We start from the raw sequence: 8,378 nt of genomic DNA on the forward strand, positions 1-8,378 counted from the left end.
ATATAAAAGAAAATGAAGTAGATTGACAAATTTATTTTTTGAACCAGTGGAAGACACGCAAGATGTCGAAATATTGTTCACGAAATAGCAAATGGCACTCTTCTTTTAATTTTGACTCTATATCTTCAGGAGGAGTTACCTCAATCCTTTCTATATAAACGAAAATGAAGTAGATTGACAAATTTATTTTTTGAACCAGTGGAAGATACGCAAGATGTCGAAATATTGTTCATGAGATAGCAAATGGCACTCTTCCTTTAATTTTGACTTTATATCTTCAGGAGGAGTTACCTCAATCCTTTCTATATAAAAGAAAATGAAGTAGATTGACAAATTTATTTTTTGAACCAGTGGAAGACACGCAAGATGTCGAAATATTGTTCACGAGATAGCAAATGGCACTCTTCTCTTAATTTTGACTCTATATCTTCAGGAGGAGTTACCTCAATCCTTTCTATATAAACGAAAATGAAGTAGATTGACAAATTTATTTTTTGAACCAGTGGAAGACACGCAAGATGTCGAAATATTGTTCACGAGATAGCAAATGGCACTCTTCTTTTAATTTTGACTCTATATCTTCAGGAGGAGTTATCTCAATCCTTTCTATATAAACGAAAATGAAGTAGATTGACAAATTTATTTTTTGAACCAGTGGAAGACACGCAAGATGTCGAAATATTGTTCACGAGATAGCAAATGGCACTCTTCTTTTAATTTTGATACTACTATTATTATTATTATTATTATTATTATTATCATTATTATTATTATTATTATTATTATTACTAATATTATTATTATTGTTGCTTTTGTTGTTGTTATTATCATCATCATCATTAATATTATTATTATCATCATCATCATCATCACCATCATCATCGTCGTCGTCAGCATCCTCATCATCATCACCATCCTCCTCCTCCTCCTCATCATCATCATTATTTGGTTTAGCTCATTTCTGCAACAGCCTGTTGATTTTCTAAGTGTCGAAATAGACAGATGTTTGCATGTTATTACCTTTCTTCTCGCCTGCAATTTAGATGCTCATTGTTCTTGTTCGTATTGTTACCGTTACTACTGTTCGAAAGCAATTAGGATAAGTGTATTTACAATTCGGTCTAAACAAAATAAATAAATAAATAAAAGCATCGAAGGAATAAGAAAATAACAAATATGGCGCAAAATTCGTCCATAAAAGACACAAAACGAAATCTAAAAACATAAACAAGACCAAAAAAAAAAATACTCTAATTCATCGAAAAATAATTAACGTGGGAACAATTAAAGATATGACACTTAGAAATAATTCATAGCGTTGCTATTTTTCTTCAAAATGGCGGCTCGTAAAATTGAAGAAGTGTCGGGGTGTGAAGGCAAACGGAAGCGAAAGAACCGCCAAGAGAGGGAATTTACAGCCGTTTTATAGAGATTAGATGTTAGAGATTGAATTTATGATGAAACTCGTGTTCTTATACTTGCGGATCGTGCCAAATCATATCATATATGTATAATGCGTGTTCATGTGTGCGGGCTAGTGTTTGAGTTTGTGTATATATGCATAAGTATGTATATGCGTAAGTATGTACAAGCTAGTATGTGTGTGTATGAGTGTGTGCGTGTGCGGGTGCGTGTGCGTGTGCGTTACTTATATAGAAGATATATAAACACGGCTAAATTAGAGCTATCACACCGTAGATGAAAAATATGAACATCCTTTATATATATGTTTGTGTGTGTGTGTGTGTGTGTGTGTGTGTGTGTATAATTCTTGAGAGAGAGGGGTAATAGAAGATACGAGAATCTTTATTAATCACTACAATCGTTTCGACCCAACTAACTTCGATCCATCGCGGGTGGGATATTGTATAACAGGTTTAGGTGTATTCGTCGGTCTAGATTTGTCTTCTCGAGTGATTTCAAGGGGTAACGATATCATCAGTCCGAATATGCTTGAGGCACGTTCGAACTGGGGAACAAGCAACTCACTGCGTTTTGTCATGGAAAATGTATACTCGTTTGTTGACAACGCCACCTACCCAGACTCTGAGATGCTAGCATTTCGGAGTAGTTATCTCCTCTTCGATCGCAGACACTTGGCAGGCGGCGCTACGAGCTGATTCAAGACATTGACTCTGTTATGCTTTTCAGTCGCCATACGGTGACTGGTAGCACTATGCGGCGGCTCACCGTAAGTGAATTACGGAGGTGGAGCGTTTGAGGCACGTTCGAACTGGAGAAGAAGTTATTCGCTGCGTTAGGTGTACACAGACCGTTTGTAAGCAAGCAATATATATTTTCCTTGACAAAACGCAGTGAGTAGCTTGTTCCCCAGTTCGAACGTGCATCAAGCATATTCGGACTGATAATTACATTACAAGTTTACTCATCACTGCTTAGTGCTCCCCCCATCTGTAATTTGCTTACGGTGAGCCGCCACAAAGCATAAGAGAGTCAATCTCTGCTATCAGCGCCTCCAGCCTGGTGTCTGTGACCCCAAAAGTAACTACTCCGAAATGCTAGCATCTCACAGTCAGGGTAGGTGGCGCTGCGAGCTGATCTAGGTGTATACACGCCATTTGTGAACAAACGGAATATATTTTCCGTGACAAAACGCAATGAATAGTTTGTTCCCCAGTTCGAACGAGCCTCAAGCATATTCGGACTGACAATTACATAACAAGTTTACTCATCACTGCTTAGCGCTCTCCCTCTGTAATTTCAAGAGGTATCACATTAAAATAACCTTGTTTCGCACAACTTATTTCTGCATGTTTTATTTTCAGCCTTCGTATACAGAAATGGCAAATTAAAGGATACAGCAGCATTCTTTTAGAAGATCGAAACTTGTTACTGAGCTTCTCATTGGTCCACAAATACCACAGCAATTCTTTTATCTTCCCTCTTCCGTCGCTTTCATTTTAACGATACCTAATTATTTTATCACTATGTTAGTGGGCATAGACTCAAGCGCGCTATTTTTTCAGTCGGTATCAAATCCAATGAAAAACAATGGCGATATATGTACAGAGCTGATACAATGGGACTGAAGCCCCAGTCATCAAATGGTTCCACGGCACCGACAATATGCTGCCTCCAGATTCACTCACTTTAATATCGGTGATTTCTAACCTTCAACTCCAAACCTTTTCAAAGCCCTCGGTTTCAGACCTTAATACCAGAATCATCATGATCGTTACGACGTTATTTCTATTCAGAAATGATTCCTGAAGTTGGAGGGGGGGAGAAAGTTGGCCCACAGTTCGATGCCTCCCTGGCGAGTTACGACGGGGTTACGATCGCTGATGACCTCGAGTGATTTGATACCCTAAAAAACCTAGATATTATCACTGCTTGTTCCTCTATAAGGATGATGGCTTGGCCCCCTTCGAATCATTTGAATGGTCACTCCATATATAAATTCGAAAGGAATCTTAACCATCAACTTAACCAAAGTCGATCCTTGGATGCCAAACTCGACTGATGACGGGTAAATATTACCCTAAAAGAAAGCCTAAAAATGTAACTTTACAACACAGGAACTTCAAACACTATTAGATGTAATTTGGATGTCATGAGCATAAGCATACACACAGATATATAGATGCATATTGACAGATACAGAGAGATCGACGGACAAGCGAGCAGACAGATACACAGACAGACAGGTCTATCGAATGATCGATCGATAGGTATATAGACAGACAGACAGATAGATGGAACGATGAATCGATAGATCGATCGATAGATGGGTAGATAGATAGATAGATAGATAGATAGATAGATAGATAGATAGATAGATAGATAGATAGATAGACAGACAGACAGGCCGATCAAACGATCTGTCGAATGATTGACAAGCAGACAGACATACGTACAGATAGATAGATAAAAAGACAGACAGACTAAGCGCTCGCTCTATGGAGAGAAAGATAGATGAACAGATAGACAGATCGATCGGTGGATAGATAGATAGATAGATAGATAGATAGATAGATAGATAGATAGATAGATAAAGACAGACAGATAATGTAATTCCATAGTGAATATGGTATTTACATCGTACATAAAACGTTTTAGTCAGTTAAAAACACACCAAAACTGTTATAGTCGCCTAATATTTATTTCTTTGGGTGTCGAAATTATCGTTTGCAATCTCAACAAATACACTTTTAACACGTCAAGAAATAAACGAAAAGTGAACATAACAGATACTTCGCGTTCTGAATGATTTTTCTTCGACATAAATGATTCAGTTTCAGACTGTTATTTGCAACTAAAAAAACGGCTCTCAACTTCTGGAGAGAAATTTGGATTGGAGCGGAACTCTAAAAGTATTGGCAGAAATAGCTGAAATGAGTGGCATGTTCTATAGTGAAGAAGGAGTGAAAGTGGATTTCAGAAGGAATAATCTACATATTTGAGTGTAAGAAGCTATGGCCAGAAACACTTGCATGCAATTGGGGGCTCCTTCTCTGAAGATCTTTTACTGTTCAGAGTTTCTTAATACTCGCACATAATTAAACACACATACACGCGTGTGGTAAGAAGCTTGTGTGTGTGTGTGTGTGTGTGTGTGTTTGTGTCTGTGTTTGTCCCCCACCATCACTGCTTGACAACTGGTGTTGGTGTTTATGACCCCCGTAACTTAGCAGTTCGGCAAAAGTCACCGATAGGTTAAGTGCCAGGCTTTAAAAAACAATAAGTCCTGGGGTCCATTTACGCGACGAAAAGGTGGTGCTCCAGCATGGCGCCACATGACTGAAACAAGTAAAAAAAATTTAAAAATATATATGCATATAATATGATGAGAAAATAGAGAGGTAATTAATAAATTATTATTTATTAGTTAAAAAACTGACAAACATGCCTTACAGATGTTTCAATGCCAGACCTTCAGAAAATTAATTAATTAAATTAAAAATAATTTGAAAGCCGAATCTCTTCAGAGATAGTTAAAAATATACAAAATAGGTGTTCAATTCCTACGTGTTGAGTAAACGACGGTTAAAAACAAACAAATGAAAGTAGCACTCAATAGATGTTGATAGGAGTTAAAAGCTGTTATTAATAAATTTAACCAAATTTCTTGACAGGGACAGTAAAGTGACAATATCAACATCAGTATATATATATATATATATATATATATATATATATATATATATATATATATATATATATTCTGCTTCCTCTAGGCATGCTTAAAGAAAAGCGCATACGAAATCTTTTGTCCTCCCCTTCCTATCTTTTAGTAACTATCATTTCTCCCTGCCTATCTGTGATGTCAATTCCTTTATTGATTTTACAGATAGGCAGGAGAGAAATGATAGTTATCTGTAAAGTCAATGCCTGTAAGATTCTTTTTGTCGATAAAATAAAAACGGAAGGTATGCTTTGAGAAAAATGTATGTTACAGCTTTGGCTCTCTCTCCTCCCTTTCTATCACTTCTCCTTTGTCAACAATTCTTTGTAATTGACAGGTGACAGGCTAAATAGTTGAATGTGTTTGACTTTTTGACCTGTAAAAATTCTGACCAAAGGATATTAACGATCCCATAATTCTTAATTAGTCAGCTCAAACGTTGCCATGTCTTTGGAATATCTATTTCGTTCTGTTGTGTGTTTCTGTTATGTCTCAAGCTACTGCTATCTAGCACCTTCAGATGATCTCTGCTCGACGGCTACTCAACAGTCAGTCCACTGTCAGTCTACTCTTACCACGGTCAGACTACCTCTATTTATATATCTTGGTCGAGCCTACTTCTTCGCTTGGGGGCGTCGACACAACAGTTTTGAAATTATTATCATTGACCATCCTTTGTATTGAACAAATTTTCAAAAATTCTGAAATCAGAAATATAATATAGCTAATTAATCTTTTGTTGGTTTACAAAAATTATCTTTCCGTTTTGTTGAAACCGATTTACAATTCATGCACACACTCACGCGTACACTATTATTTTCTGAAGATTTCTTTAGGATTTTCGAAATATTTGTCCAAATGAGTGAAATGTGTGTTACAGAAAAAATTTTGAAAAATAGATTTTCAAAAAAAAAAAGATTTTGAAGGGAAACAGTTAATTATAAATGGTGGTCAACCAACACCGAAATTACCTGATTTGCGAAGCTACAACAAGAAATTCACGAGACAATTTCAGGTTAATTTGGATGAAAAGAAAACATGGTAAACTGGTAGTGCTACGCATAATAAGTTATTCTGCTGGCCATGTGTGTTGTTTTGTTTAGAAAAAACTATTTGGAATGATAAAGGTTATGATGATGTAAATAATTTATATATATATATGGCTATGCTAAAACATGAACATTCTGAAAAGCAGATAAAATTCTTGATAGATCTTAAAACATTCAAGAATGTTTGCATAGACTTAGAATTTGATGCGTGTAAAAGACAGAGCATACAACACCATAATGAGAAAGTTAGACGAAACAGATCCATTCTGCAACGATTGATCGATGTAGTTATTTTTTTTAGGTCATTAGGAATTATCGTTTCGCCGTCATTTTGAGTCTGAAAAACCTAATAATCATGGAAATTATGAAGAACTCTTATATTTAATCAGTAAACATGACGTAAAATTGGCAGGCCTTCTAGTTACAGCTTTTGTCTTCTCCGGTCTCTCAAACAGAATTCAAAATGACTTGATGGAAGCAATCTAAAAGGTTATGTTGAATGAAATACAAAATGAACTTAATCAGGCTAAATTCATAGCTGTTCTTGTTGATGAAAAATTTGATGTATCGGCATATTCACAACTGTCAACTGCTTTACGTTGTATTACAGAAGATTGTGTTACGAAAGAACGATTTATCGGTTTTGATAATGTTAGTACAGATCGATCTGCAAATGCTTTATCTGAACATGTTTTTAAATGCATTGAAACGTAGAAATGTGAAAACATTGATTGCACGAACCCATTATGGTGCCGCTACAATGGCAGGACAATTAAATGGGTCACAGTCAAAAGTAAGAAAGAAATATGAATATGCGATCTTTATTCATTGTTGTGCGCATATCCTAAAAATTTTACCTTACCTTGGTGGTAAAATTTACCAATTTAGTTCTTTCCAATCATGCTCTGCTATAAAAGAATGCAAGACATTTTTTTCTTCAATAAATGGACTGGGTACGAAATCACCGAAAAGGGCTAATGCATTAAATAACGTTGTTAAAAAAAGATCTCCGAAGGCAAAAGCAACTAGATGGAACTACTCCTCACGTCTTATTATTACCACAAAAGAAAATTACAATTTCATAATTATCCTTTCTGAAGACATCGTTGAAAATCCTGAAGCATGGAATGATACCACCATTAATTCAGAAATTGGATTCTTACATACTTTTAAAGGGTATTCTTTCGTTGTAAACCGTAAAGTTGTCAAATACAAATCAGGTTGCTTGCCAATTTCTGGAAAATAATTGACACTCACTCGAATAGCCTGAAAGACAATGATGCGTGCACACAGACAAACATTGAAACATACACACATAAATATTAACACACACACTGAAACACACACACACACACATACACATAAATATGAACACATATACATACACATATTGAAGTATACACACTTAAATATAAACACACACACATTGAAGGATGTGTGTGTGTGTGTGTGTGTTTATGTATAAATTATTTTGTATAAATAATTTTCTTTTACATTCTTTTAATTTTTCTTCCACTCTTGGGTAAGTTTCTTCATTTTCTCCTTGCATGTAGCCATGTTTTACTTCTGTCCAATTCCCAACAAATGAAAAGAGACGCCAAGTCTTCATTAAGTGTTTTTAGGGATTTTTACAATGTTGAATTTTCGCTGTCTTTGTATGTGTATGTTTGTGTATATGCGTGTATATTCAATGTGCACGCGCCTGCGTGCGCAACACGTAGTCTTTTAATGTACGGATTTCAGTAAGTATCAGAACAGGCTGCTCGAGTGAGTGCCAAATATTTTCCCGAAATTGGCGAGTAGCCTGATAGAACAGCTGGTTTGTCTTTGACAGTGTAACGGTCTAAAACCGTGGCCATATGACGTAACTAAATGTGTTCTCTTAATTGAATAATTTCGAAATGATTCGTCTCAACCAATAAGTATCTATTGCATGTCAAACCACAGAAGTTACCACACCCTTCTGATATATATATATACATACATATATATATATATATATATATATATATATATATATATATATATATATATATATATATATATATATATATAATACAGAATAGGACAAGAACGCAAAACATCAAGACAGGAGCAAGACATCTAGATAGACAATACAAAGAAAACACGGACAGCTTATTCGGAATTTTCTCTCATAAGTCGAGATCCAGATTATCTTTGCA

Source organism: Octopus bimaculoides, chromosome 22 (assembly GCF_046866305.1).
Source record: "Octopus bimaculoides isolate indiv1 chromosome 22, ASM4686630v1, whole genome shotgun sequence".
In the NCBI taxonomy this organism is placed as follows: Eukaryota; Metazoa; Mollusca; class Cephalopoda; order Octopoda; family Octopodidae; genus Octopus; species Octopus bimaculoides.